Source organism: Sinocyclocheilus anshuiensis, unplaced genomic scaffold, assembly GCF_001515605.1.
Source record: "Sinocyclocheilus anshuiensis isolate Anshui unplaced genomic scaffold, SAMN03320099.WGS_v1.1 scaffold2688, whole genome shotgun sequence".
NCBI classification, from domain to species: domain Eukaryota; kingdom Metazoa; phylum Chordata; class Actinopteri; order Cypriniformes; family Cyprinidae; genus Sinocyclocheilus; species Sinocyclocheilus anshuiensis.
This window is the reverse complement of record NW_015543988.1, coordinates 98,531-113,522: the sequence shown is the minus strand read 5'-3', so window position 1 is coordinate 113,522 and position 14,992 is coordinate 98,531. Positions and strand designations below refer to the sequence as shown.

Genomic DNA, 14,992 nt, shown 5'->3' with positions numbered 1-14,992 from the left:
ATATATATATTGTGCTGATTTTTAAGAATTATATTCTTAGGATTATTTGATGAATAGAAAGCTCAAAAGAACAGTGTTTATTGATTGATTGATTGATTGATTGTCTGACTGATTGTAAAAATGTAAACATCTTTTCTGACACTTTTATTCATTTTATTGTGTCCTTGCAATCAATAAATAATCCATTTCTTTTAAAAAATACCTTAAAAAGGCAATCTCTTATTCAGTCTGGTTCCATTCTGGTACTGTATATAAAGCACACGTTTCACTATCCAGTCAATTCCAAATAGATAAACTTTTTTTTTTCCTCCAATATTACAAATGTCACATTATGGAAGTAAAATGGGTTCACATTGCTTTAAAGTTGCAATAGAATAGAATACTGAAATAACAGCAATGCTTTGTGGGAAAATCTCAAAGTAATTTTGTACAGCCACCTTTTTTCACACTCAAGGAGAAGTGTTTTTAACCGGTTTGTGTACTTGTGATTGTGGGTGTTTTCTCTTTTTCAGATCCTGTTGCGAGGGGCCGCCTTTTTTCTGTTACTCATCTTCGGAAGTGAGTTATCATGATTCTTCTCCTCTCTCTTTCACACACGCACACACACCGTCTTTTATTACATTACACGTACACATCATAAACATTTGTCAGCATAATCTGATAAAGCCTATTTTTAATAAAATCCTACATTACCCAAAACCACGAATGACCAGCAGGTCTAATCTTTTTCAGATGAATACTTCCAATAAAAGATTGATTATAGCCGTTCTGCAATAATCACAGTGTTTGCCAGTAGAATTGCTCAGTCTCATGTGGCCATTCATCTTAAGAAGGGATTCATTGGAAAAACTGCACGTAGCTGGAAAATGCACACAAATATGCCGCGACCCATCTCTGCTAGACCACAATTAGTCCTTGTTCTGTGGCAGGGTCTATGAGAGGCCTGCCTTCATTACAAACCACTGCACTCTACATCACCACACTGTTATTATGCCAGCCTCAGAATACATTTGCATTCATCTGCTGCTTGTGTGTGTGTAATCTTGAACTCTGAAGCCGGCCAGGATCATTGTGGTGAATGTGTTCTTCAAACACTCATAAGTCATAATGGTGTCAGAAGGAGATTGTTGGTTAATGCTCTATAAAAAAAATTCAGATGCTCTTGTAACAATCTCAGATATTTGTCTCTGCAGCCTTAATGAAAGTATCAAATTAATATTCTCTCTCTCTCTTTCTCTCCTTCTGTAGTTTTATTTGACACTTTGTGATTTGTGTATGAATGCTAAATGGTATTAGATATTAGTCTTTAAAGGGGCCATAACACACACATAGTTTCGGCCAAACTCACGTTAAAGGGTTAGTTCACCCAAAAATGAAAATTAGCTTGTGTTTTACTTACCCTCGAAGCATCCTAGGTGTATATGACTTTCTTCTTTCAGACGAATCCAGTCGGAGTTATATTAAAAATTGTCCTGGCTATTCCAAGCTCTGTCATTGCAGTCAGCGGGTGTTGCAGTTGAACAGTCCACAAGTCGTCAAATAAAGATTGCGCATTTATAATAAAACATGCCGCAGACGGCTCCGGGGGATGAATAAAGGCCCCCTGTAGCGAATCCATGAGTTTTTGTAAGAAAAATATCCATATTTCAAACGTAATAAACACTTTTCTCTCACTTCCGCTGACTGTCATACACTGAAGCAGTTCCGGTGGATGACGTAAGACGCGCGGCGTTGCGTGATTAGTGACGAATGCGGAGAGAGAACAAAACAAAACGCCAGTCACGAATTAGAAGCACAAACCAAAGATTTGCAAAGAAAAATGTCGGAGGATTTTCCTTTGCTAAAGTAAGGAAGTAAGGAAACTTTGCTTCCTTTGCCCCTATTAAACAAACTCGCGAGACTAGCATACTGTATCTCAGAGGCGCGCGCGCTGCGCATACGTCATATGCCTTCCGCCGGAACAGATCCGCGTATGACAGATAACGGAAGTGAGGTATTTGTTTATTTATTTTAAGTATTTGTTTTCATTCAGTTTAAATGTTATTGCCCTTATATGTTCTTTGTTCTAAAAACTGCAAAAAAAAAAAAAAAAAGATGACGGAAGTGAGAGAAAAGGGTTTATTACGTTTGAAATATGGATATTTTTCTTACAAAAACTCATGGATTTGCTACAGGGGGCCTTTATTCATCCCCCGGAGCCGACTGCGGCACATTTTATTATGAATACGCGAGCTTTATTTGACGACTTGTGGACTGTTCAACTGCAACACCCGCCGACTGCAAAGATAGAGCTTGGAATTGCCAGGACAATTTTTAATATAACTCCGACTGGATTCATCTGAAAGAAGAAAGTCATATACACCTAGGATGCTTCGAGGGTAAGTAAAACACAAGCTAATTTTCATTTTTGGGTGAACTAACCCTTGAGTACCTATATAGTAGTATTGCATACTTCATATCTACGAAGAATCTTTAGTTTGATCAGATTTATAAAATAAAGATACAGCTTTACGCTTCTCTCCGAAAACAGCCGAGCTCCTGGAGGCGTGCCGTGGGCGGAGCTAAAGAGTCGCGAGCACATTCGTGTTGTTTACATTAAGCCAAGTTCACACTACACGACTTTAAACCTCGGCAGATCGCTGTGCTGTTCAGACTACATGACTTGGTGTCTGTCTTGAAGTTGAAGTCCTTGAAGTGACACTATATGTGAATGATCCGCAACAGGGGGTGACACACTACAACTCTGTCTACACGGTCCCCAAACCACGTTTTGTCACGAAAACACATGTGAGAAGTTGAACGCGAAACAACAAGTGAAACAGGGGTTGTTTATTTGAAAATGGACGTCGGGAAGAAATTAGTGCTGCAAGCTGTTTGCGTGATGATCTGTTCAGAAAAATTTCGCTCCATTTCTTGTGTCCAAACTTTTCTTAAAGCCATGCTGCTGCTGCTGGTTTTCTTCCACTGTCCTCAACACATGCCTTGGTCTCTCATTGGCTATAGCTCGTTGTGACACCTGACACCGTGTGATGTCGGGTCGGCCGACAGGTCCAGATATTTTGCATGCTAGATATTCGCCAATAACCCGCTGATTTGTCCCCGATCACAGCCCGACCTGTCGGTGAGCTCATTGACTTGCAAATCGGGCTTAAAATACCGTAGTGTGAATTTTTATTTATATGACCTTACGTGGCGATTGCAAACAAAACACAGAAATTTGATGCAGTTTACTTACCTTGTTTACCTTGTTTAGAAAGTTTCCTCAACAGATGAGAGTTGGGACGAGCCGTTTCATTACAGTAAGTATCTGTTTAATCATTCAGTAATTAATGGTGCTTGCTAATGCAGACATCACGATTACTGCTAGAACAAACCCCTAACTCAAAGTATTGAATGTCAGTCTGTAACTCGTGCCGCACCGTTTGTTCTACAGACATGGATGATACTATAAATCATGTGCTGTTTGTGCTACAACTTTTCCAAGTGACTGGACTTATGATTCTCACTTAATGGATGATAAAACACACAACAGAAGGAACATCACAGAAATCTAATAGCAGTGTTATTTTAGTAATATTTATATATTATTATAGTTGAGTAATTGTAGTTGAGTTGACCCAAAAATACAAATTTAAGAAAATGTACTGACCCTCAGGCCTTCCAACTTGTACATGAGTTTGTTTCTTCATTGGAACAGATTTGGAGAAATGTAGCATTATATAATTTGCTCACCAATGGATCCTCTGCAGTGAATGGGTGCCGTCAGAATGAGAGCCCAAACGGCTGATAAAAACATCATAATAAACAAATCCATCAAGACTTTTTTTTACTTTGTCGCTGGCAAAAATACATAATCCATGATAACGCTTCCTCCAGCGTAAAAGTGTATCCGCTGTTGATGTCTCACATTAAAATCCACTGACATATTTGTTTAGAACTGGACTTTTGGACTGTTTTCACTTGTGCTTGATCTGTGCATATTTCTCTCCTGATTCAGATGAGATTACTTTTTTTTACTGGAGAAAGCAATATTATGGATGAAAAGTCATATTTTACCCAGAAGCAACGGTTAAAAACATCTTAGTGATGAATTTATTACAAGCATGCAGCTTAATTGATGGACTGGAGTCATGTGGATTACTTGTGGATTATTGTGATGTTTTTATCAGCTGTTTGGACTCATTCTAACGGCACCCATTCACTGCAGAGGATCCATTGGTGAGCAAGTGATGTAATGCTAAATTTATCCAAATCTGTTCAGATGAAGAAACAAACTCATCTACATCTTGGATAGCCTGAGGGTAAGTATATTTTCAGCAAATTTACAGTTGAACTATTCCTTTAAAGAGTTTCCGTTAACAATAACATTAATAGACCACATATTTGGTGATCTTGTGGAACTCGTCACCAATTAATCAAGAAATGTGGCAGTTTTATTTTTTATGTCACAACTCTGCTGTTCAGGTTTTAATTGTCTGCTTATTTTTTTGGTACAGTGGCATACAAGTCGCTAACAGTGCGTTCGAACACAAAGACCGGAGGAACTCAATCTCCCTGTCAGTGGAAAGTATTGTGTTTATAAGAAGCACAGAGGTGCCGAGCATGGAAGCACTATTACTGTCTCAAGAGCTGTAGTTGAAAGCTTATGACCTGGCGACAGCCGCTGCTTCAATCACTTCCTATTGTTAGGGCAGCTACAGGGCATCTGATGTTCAGGAAATAGCCTCATTAGCTGTGACCCATGAATGCCTCTGTTCTGCATTCATTCCCCAGGAACTAAGTTTATAAGTGCCTGAATATGTTTCAGAGTCATCAGTTAAGGGTGTTTTATGCCGGTTCACTGTTACTTCAAAGCCTCCTGCTTTGTGGGTACCGAATGCTCCCAAATGGATAGTAAAACGGGAAATCAGCTCAAGGAAAAGCGCTTAATAACCATGAGAAATAATGACTTAGAAATGTAAAAATGCTACATCTTTTAATTATTTTCATGACATCATTTTAATTCCCATACATAGAGATGCATATATTCCAGTTAAAACGAAATATTGGAATAATTAAGAAATAATTAAATAATTATTTATTAAATGAACATTTTATAGTCGCTTAGTCTCACCAAGGCTGTATTTATTTGATAAAATACATTTAAAACAGTTATACAGTGAAATATTATTTCTATCTATCTATCTATCTATCTATCTATCTATCTATCTATCTATCTTCTTATTTCAAAATTAGTAGACCATCTTCAGTGTCAGATGGTCCTTCAGAAATTTATTTAACAGTAAATTTGTTTTATGTAATAAATTTCATATATTTTTTTACTTTTGTTTTAATTTAAAAGTATTTGTACTGCAATTAAAGTTAAAAATGTATTACAGCATTTTTACTGCAATACAAATTTAAAAAATGATTTTGGGATGTGATTTGATCATGTTGGTAAGATTCAGAGAGCTTATAAAATGCTTTTTATTATTTCCATGCTGCATGTGATAACGTTTAAGGATTTGTTTATAAAATTGACTTTTGTTGCTTCTCTTGCTGTGAGAGACACTTGGTGATTGAAAGTCTGTCGTGACATCCTCACACAAACATGAAATTAAAATTAATGTGACTTTATGTATGTTTCCAGACTGTTCGACTGGATTGTTCTGTGAGTGTTTTCTGCATCGTGATTAATGCATAACATGACTTGTGTTTTTTCAGATTACTCCTATCTACGTCATGTAGGGTTAACCATCGCCGCAGTTCTCTTTGTGATGGGAATCATGGTGCTTGGTTGTAAGTAAACCCATCTTCAAGTCTCAGTCCTGATTGGTTCATTCTCAAAAATAAAGGTACAAAAGCTGTCACTGGGGCAGTACCATTTCAAAAGGTACACTTTTGTTCCTATCAGGTTCTAATATGTACACTTTAAGTGCTAATATGTACCTTTAAGGTACCAAAATAGACCCTTTAGGTACAAACATGTACCTTTTGAAAAGGTACCACCCCAGTGACAGCTTTTGTACCTTTATTTCTGAGAGTCTTTTATAAACCGTTACGTTTCAAATCCCCCAAACCTCTCTCCTCTCTTTTTTCATGCTTCCTCTATCTGAAAGGTGGCAATGTGAAACGAATGCCACAGTGTCGTATTGGCAAAGGAAGGTGAGCAAAAACTCTCTACCATGAGTGTGTGTATTATTTTCAAGTCAGTAGCATACTACCAAAGATATTTTTTCTGCAGTATATAGTATACACTATATGCAAATGTTGCCAAAATGTTCAGTACATATACAACAGATCCCAATGTGTAGAGTACTATATCCCTATAACGTATGAAAAATAAACCGAAAATAGTACAAGTTGCCATTTTTAACCTCTTTCTTGATTCATTATTTGATTGGAATGCCCAAAGGTAATATCTGCATGTTTTGGACTGTTTAAATATATTTGTAAATAGCATATAAACAGTACATAATTTACTAATATTCCATTCTGAATAACAGGCTAAAGTAGTAGGTGGTACACAATGTATACTACACATCTCTATTAATACGTTTTTGTGTAAGCTCTACTGTAAACTGCTCATTTAGACAAATCTATAGTTAATTTGAGAACATTTGCATACTGTGCATAGTATACATGCTATTTACCGCTTTAAAAGTAGTATGCTCTTTCGTACATAGCCATTGTGTGCTATTTGTATGCATTCAGTGATCGGGTGCCTGATAACGTTTTGCCTCTTTCTGATGTGTCTTTATAATCATTATGGACTTCATTGTGTTTAGACGCCATTAGGGCTTTTATATAGATTGTTCTAAAACACATGATTTCAATCTTGCCACATATGATGAATGCGAAGAATGTAACTGCAATGTGCTTATTATACACCTGCCTGCACCATTTGATAATGAAAGTTTAAAAATGAAAATACACAGCCATTGCATGGAGAGAATGTCAACTGAATTGACTTGTGCAAGAGAGACAACAAAACAGTATATAATTTTAGTAATATACTGTAAGAGAAGAATAATGACATGCTTCTCTATGAAAAGAGCCTTTTCAAATGGTCTCGGCTATTAAGGCAAAAAGGCATAATTTTCTTTCTCTGCAAAATAGGAACAAGCGGTAACGCTTTACCTGGAGAGAAAGCAGTTGTTGACTTGGCTTTACCTCTCACAGAGCTGCTCTGAAAAATCTGCTGGAGGCTTTAACAGCCGATTTATACTATATTTAATGGAATATATAATGCCCTGTGGGCTGAAAAGTTGCTTTACTTTGGAGTTGAAGGTTAAATTTAGTAAGTAAGGAGTCATTTAGCACAGATTAATTTTTGTTAATAAAAGCAACTTTCAGCTGACTTATTAAATAGGGTGACCATATTTTAGTTTTCCAAAAAGAGGACAGTGGGTGTGGGTGGGGCAGGGGGCTGGGGTGTGTTTTGTAGTGCCCAAAGTAGCACCCTGATGCGCAAAAATTATATGCAATATTAGAATGTTTGCGGGAGCGGACGGAATGGACACAAAAAATCTCGGGAGCGGAACATAGCATTTTTTTAGGTCCGGGAAAAAAAAGAGGACGTATGGTCACCCTATATTAAATGTATGGTAAAATTTGCTAAAACATTTACTCACCCTCAGGCCATCCAAGATGTACCTGTAAATGAGTTTGTTTCTTCATCACAACTGATTTGGAGAAATTTAACATTTCATCACTTCTTCTCTGCAGTGAATGGGTGCCGTCAGAATGAGAGTCCAAACAGTTGAACATCACAATAATCATTCCACACAAATCCAGTTCATCAATTAACATCTTGTGAAGTGAAAAGCTGCATGTTTGTAAGAAACAAATCCATCATTAAGGCGTTTTAACTTTAAACTGTCACTTCTGGCCAAAATCCATAATCCCTAATAACACTTCCTCCAGTGAAAAAGTCCATCATCTGTTGTCCTCTCACATCTAAATCTACCAACATATTTGTTTAGAACTGTTTTGGACTGTTTTCACTTGTAAACGTTGTTTGATCTGTGCATATTTCTCTCCTGATTCAGACGAAATTACTTTTCCACTGGAGAAAGCAATGTAATGGATAGAAGATTCATATTGTAGCCAGAAGCAATGGTTAAAGTTAAAAATGTCTTAAATGATGCACTTGTTTTTTTTCTTACAAACATGCAGTTTTTCAATTAACAAGATATTAATTGATGGAATGGGGTCGCGTGGATCACTTGTGGATTATTATGATGTTTTTATCAGCTGTTTGGACTCTCATTCTGACGGCACCCATTCACTGCAGATGATCCATTGGTGAGCAAGTGATGTAATGCTAAATATCTCCACATCTGTTCCGATGAAAAAACAAACTCATCTACTGTACATCTTGGATAGCCTGAGGGTGAGTACATTTCCTGCAAATTTTCATTTTTGGGTGAACTATTCCTCTAGGGACATTCCCACAGGATGTTACTGGTTTGAAAATCTCCTCACAAATCTGATTTATTGTGGTTAAAAATTCGCCATTCTAATTAGACAAAGAATACATTTTCTTCTGACTATAGATCACATTCCATTGCATTGCTGCTCATTTTCATAAAGTTATAAACTCTGGAAATGTTGATAAATTGTTGCCTACATAGAAAACTAGTCCATTGTCAAAATGGCCTCCAGGTGAACTGACTAACTTGAAAGGGACTTTTTTGTTTGGCTTTTTTTTTTTTTTTTTGAGAAAGCGCACAACTAACAATGTCTCTTTTTCTCTCTCTCCAACCTCTTTCTAACCATTTTTTTCTGGGCGTATAGTTCATACGAGGTGACCAGAAGTTAACACTTTCCCCGGCATTGATCAGCTGGCTCTGCAATAAACAGAAGAACAACAGGAGAACACCCAGTCAGTCCTGTTTCCACAGCGGTTATAGACTTACATTTCCCCCTTGTGAGAACAACATCATAAGGACAAGATGGAGAGGTTGTGTATGTGTGAGCGTGTTCATTATTTCAAACTGATCTCCGGGTTTGTCACAGAGGTGCCGGGGAATAAGATGTGTGCTATCATGCAGCACTAAACGCCAGCAGTAACACAACGGCTGGGACTTTGGCAGATCCCAACGTAATCACGCATCTCAGACACAAAATCCCTTCATCCCTCTGGTCTCCTGCACCAAACTGCTCAGTTTAAGCGTCAAACTCTGTACAATATAGACCTGTACTTCTGTTGTATTATTATTATTTCAATACTGTGCATCCTCAGATATGTCAATCTTTTGGAAACAGAACGGAAACATTGTGTAGCTCACATGCGCCCTCAAGAGGCCTTCAGACACATTTATTATTAGAGCTCCCAAGAAGAGAGAATAAAAACAGTTTGACTGAGTCTGTTTAGTGATTCATGTATCTGAATTCACCATCTACATCGTGTCCTTGTAAAAAAAAAAAAATAAAATACAGCTTTATCAGTGTATAACGCTTGAGTTTAGAATAAGTGAAGTTTCATATCACTTATCTTGCATAAGCTCAGTTATGCTGTCACCAGTGGAAAATGAGTATGTGCTGATGTCAGGAGAAAAATTAAAATATCAAGACCATCTCTCGGTGACATTTACCATTAGCATATCTCAGCTGGAAAATTGTGCAAGGTGTTTATGCAAATATTCTATAGTTCACCCAAAATGCAAATTCCGTCATAAAGAAGCTGCTTTTTTTTCATAGCGCATACAAGGATATCTGTAGCAGAACGTTCAAGATGCTCTTTAATGAGCAACAAAACTGAATGGTTGATAACTAAAACTAAGTAAATAAATTAATTAAATAAAGACGAAATAAAAGAAAATATAAATATTAGACGAAAAACTTAAACTTAAAAAGCTTATAGGAAAATTAGAAATGTTGCTTTGATAACTAATTAAAATAAATACTAAAACTCAAACTCAAATAAAAATAAATTGAAATGTTGAAAAGGCATATACTGAGAAACAATTAAATATACAGTGGGTACGGAAAGTATTCATTTTAGCAAATGGCTGCAATATAACAAAGAGTGAAAAATTTAAGGGGGTCTGAATACTTTCCGTACCCACTGTAGATAGATTATGATCTCTATATATTCATTTCCACCCAAATCAGATACATGTAATACTAGCACAGTTGTTTAAAACAATAATATTTATTTAAAATATGTCTCATACAACAAATATATGACAGGTTGTCTTATAAAATATATACAGCAACAGGCATAACAATTTCAACTTCAGTAGAAATCACACAAATGTCCATTAATAACGGCGACGGTTATCATAAGGAATCAAAGCTGTACTCTATTCTTCTGCACTGGGATTGTAGTATAGTACATTATCAAACTACTGGTCAAATGTAGTCAGAAAGATGAATGTATGGAGTATTGAAAATAAGCCATACAGTATCGACTACTGCATGATTTATTTCGCTGATTTATCCAGTGACACTGTAACCCAGCGGTGCTACAAAAGAGTTCAAAGAAAAACACTACTGATAACATTTACAAAAGTAAAATATAAATGGATATTCTCTTTCAATTCTCATAAACTTTTCATAAAACTATTTTAAGTATACATTTTTGCTGAAAGAACATCTTGCATAACATAAAAGAAAATAAGCGCTGATGTCAATTTCTTATGGTTTTCTCTTCAAAGACTGTTGAGCGCAACCTTCAGAGGGAAAATCTACATCTTCATTTTCCACTCTGTTCTTAATTCAACCACTAAGAGAAACCGGTAACAGAATTGAAATGTGAATCTGCGTGAACCAAATGTTATATTACATCGCTGATTTTTACAGTATAAAGTCCCTTCACATGGCATAAAGCAACCTGCACCAAAAAGCCCAAGAGAAAGTTGTTGGATTTAATAAAACCCAACGGTTTATAAAAATCTCTATTCAAAAGAGGGAGGAAAATGTCAAAATGATGTGAAACTGGCTTTCATATTGACTCAAAGGAGCTGATTTTTATTTTTTCTTTCTGTTTTTTTCCAATTGCTGTTATCTGAAATCTTATTGTCTAAGGACACGTTTAGCAAATGATATACCAGAATAGCTATATTGCAAATCTTGATTAATATTACACACTAATGCCTTTATACACACCCACATGCATCAAAGTAACAAGCTCAAGCTGTCTGATGCACACAAGATTGGATTTCTTTTTATCGCTATCTGTAATTTCTTAATTGGATTACATAATTTGCAAAGCTTTATGGGATTGTAGTTATTTCCATCAACATCAAGTACACAGTCTTGTACCTTTTATCTTTTTGTCTGATTTTCAAATACTTGTTTGCTTCTGATGTTGTGATTCAGCTTGGTTTGTTTGGTTTGTGGCTTATAACTCTTAACCCCTTAACTGTCACCCCCCATTTTTTAAAATAGGCATTAAAGTGCACTATCCAAACTTAAATTGTTATAATTCATGGACACTTTGGAATACAGAGAAAAGGTTGGTCTCTTTTTAAAGAAGACAGTCAGCAGATTATTACAGAAGTGCAAATGATTTTAACAAAATTTAAAATATTAAAAAGTTATAGAAGTTTAAATTTACTGTAAATAAAATGCACTGTACAATTTTTATTATATTTTATATAAAATAAATATTTTACATAACAGGTTTTAATCTAAAATTGCTACAAATAAAAAATAAAAAAGTAAAGTCTTATGTCTAAATAAGTTATGTTCCAAATTTGAAGTTGATATGAAAAAAATTGAGGTTCCTGTGAGATTTTATTTAGGGTGTTAAACTGAGACTCAGACCTTTCCAATGATATGTTTTATGTCAAGATTATAAAAAGTTTTGATTGTAAAAGACTGTAATGCATTTTGTAATATGACACTTGACACCACCCGCTAAGGGGGAGGAGACCGCCAAAAGATTTTAAAGTATTAACTTTTTGAACTGTAGACAGTTTTCATAGTACAATTAAATGTTATCTCAATGTCCGATTTCAAAATTGTTTTCACAGGATGAATCGTTGGCTTCTAAGCTTTCAAACGATATATCATTTATGATGATTACTAAAATATTTAATAGAGAAAAAGGACAAAAAAATAAAAGAGCGCCAAACGTCCCACAGGTGGGACGGTGACAGTTATGCGGACTAAGACTTAAAAAAAAAAAAACACCTCAACAATATTACAATAATATTACTGTGGCCATTAATACTTCCGGAACCAACAGCAATGAAAATGGGCGTGCATTGTTGGACTATTAGTACATATCAGACCACTGAATGTTGCGACTGACCAAGCTATGTAATATTCACTATATTTATAAATTTATATTTTTACATTTGTATAATGTTAGTTGTGTTGCAAAGGCGATCATAATTCAGCATCTAATGTAAGATATTCAAGGATTTCCTAACAAGCCATGTTTGAACATCAGTAATGGTCTTTTTGAACTGTAGACAGTTTTCATAGTACAATTAAATGTTATCTCAAAAGATAAACGAAAATGTGATTCCTGATGATGTAACTTTTCAACATGCTTCAGACAAACCAAGCTAAACATCTACAAGACCTATGCAATGTCTAAAGACAGAAAGCATTGCAGTAGTACCAACAATTGCTGGATAAATTTACACAGCCAGACTGATATCTGTAAAGAATAGGGTCAGCTATGGGTCACATTGTATTTAAGGCAATATAAATACATGCACATGAGAGGAGCTTAACCCTAAGTTGCGCATTGAGTAGAGGGACATTCAGCTTATAGTTGAGGAGAAAGATGAATGGAGCTCTTTGTGACATATTCATGCTGTTCAAACACATGTACGCTTGCTTTCCTCAGGTAAATGCTGTTTAATTTGCCTCGGTGATGAATTTGTTCACAGTTTGCCTGGCTTTATGAACTCTATGGCAAGATTTTTGCCCCGCAAGGCATTTTGGGGGGGCTTTTATCATTTTTTATTGAGTGTGCTTTCTGTGAACATGCTCAGAAAGGTTCAGTGTTGATCCATAGAGCCTGTGGTTGCTGTGTGATTAAGCTCCTTTCAGCCAACCTATCACTCAACACTGAAAAAAAAAGCCGTGGCTCAGCTAACTGCATTCCCCTGAGGTAACCTGTAATCCTGCAGAAGAATTTAACCTCAATAAAGAAAGCGAGAGTGAGAGAGAAAGAGTGAAAACAGAGGATATTTAAGCTTGCTTTGTGGAGGCAGGTGTCAGACAAACTCCGCTCTCTTCCAGCCTTCTCTCAAATATCACCATACTCAGCAACTCACTGAAACTGATTACTGTGCAAAACAGGTAACCATCTCGGCCAAATTCAGTTACACAACCTCAAATCAACAGCCAGCATTTTTTTATCTTTTAACTGCATTTATTTTGTCACCTTAAAGGGACAGTTCACCTAAAAAAAAAAAAAAAAAACTTATGTCATCATTTAGTCACCCTGATGCCATTCCAAACCTGTTTGGCTTTTTATTACATGTACAATGAGTAGGGACTGGAGCTTTTAAGCTTCAAACAATCACTAAAAGACATCATAAAAGACGTATGTGCATTATCATAGATGACATGATAGAAAGAAAAAAATAATTTCCATATTTAAATGTGCTGTATGTAATTTTTTTGACTGTACTAAGGCATAAAATACCATAATATGTTTGCAGGTATTTAGAAAACATGATAAGTTTAGATACTTGTTTCTTCTTCAAAAAAAAAAAAAAAAACCGCTAGCTAGTTACTCTACTTTGAAATGTGCGTCCGTGTCAGAATGTCTGTTTTTGTTTTGGTCTGTGTGATTCCACTCAATGCCAGATTGTCCAACAGTATTTTGACACCCCGTGTTGCCATTTGGTGAAAAACACAGCGTATTGCAGCCATGGAAGCCAGCAAACGAACTCAGGAAGTCAGAAATCGCAGATTCTACCTGACCTAAAAAGCCTCAGCATCCTCCTAAAAATCTCTATGACCAGGGGCATATTAAAATACAGATAAATCAACTCATCAACTTCCGTTCACACAGAACATGTTTTTCTATTGTTTTTCTATGTAAACATGCTAGACGAACATGTATGACTATTGCGCTCCCGTCTCGCATCTTTTGCAGCGTCTCACACATGAGCCCCGCATTTTTAAGATGCTGTGTCAACTTAAAAGAATTGTATCTTTTACACGCAGTGCCGCTCATCATTGTCAGTTCCAAAACAATGGACCAATCAGAAGGGGCGGGAGAAACAACTCTACATACTGCACCTTTAAGTCAGTGAGTTGAATTCAAGAATCGGATCCATCTAGTTTGTGAAAGAATCATTGAGGGTTTTGTGAACTAGATCAGCTGATTTCTATAAAAAGATCTAACTCAAAAGAAAGATTTGTTTACGAATGGTCATCTGGACAAGCTAATCTCCATTTGAAACAACATGAAGTTGAGTAAACAATGACAGAATTTTCTTTTTGGGTGAACTATTTCTTTAAATGCACAGGGGACTGAATGACTGAATGCTTACTTAGAGATGCAGAGACTTTAAGGCCCACTCCCACCAAGGACGATAACTATAACTATAACTATAAAGTTTTAATAATCATTCTAATTCCACACCACAAATATAATAATAATGACATTGAGAAACTACTTGGATCACTTTCAGAACGAGTTTTTCCGGGTGATAAATAGGCCTACATTGACAACCATTCAAAATCCACCCAAAGCTTATGCATTTAAAGTGGCAGTCAACATAACTGCAGATTACATGCAATTTATAATAAACAACATTATTGTGCATTGGCGGATGCAAATATAGTTATCTCTCTTGTGTGAACGGGCCATTGGTCAGCTGACCCAGTGCATTGTGATTGGCCGAACACCACAAATACGCGTCGGAAATGTAACGCTTACCATAATCGCGAGCGTCAGTTAATAATGTCGTTAGTTTTACCATCAGTTCAAGCCCGAAAGGGCAACAGAGTCGCGTGACAGACACAGTGATGATGCAGTACACAAGCCACGGTTAAGACAGCTGACGTGCTATGATTTCTGACAGGCAGT

General features: G+C 36.2%; 1 long non-coding RNA gene across 1 annotated transcript; it reads left to right on the top strand.

The window, feature by feature from the left end:
- The first annotated feature begins 3,254 nt into the window (after nt 1–3,254).
- Nucleotides 3,255–9,451, top strand: LOC107694808 (uncharacterized). The gene is made up of 4 exons (XR_001634921.1): nt 3,255–3,299; nt 5,704–5,778; nt 6,099–6,144; nt 8,779–9,451. It is a non-coding gene; the product is annotated as an uncharacterized LOC107694808 (long non-coding RNA).
- Nucleotides 9,452–14,992: the final 5,541 nt, after the last annotated feature.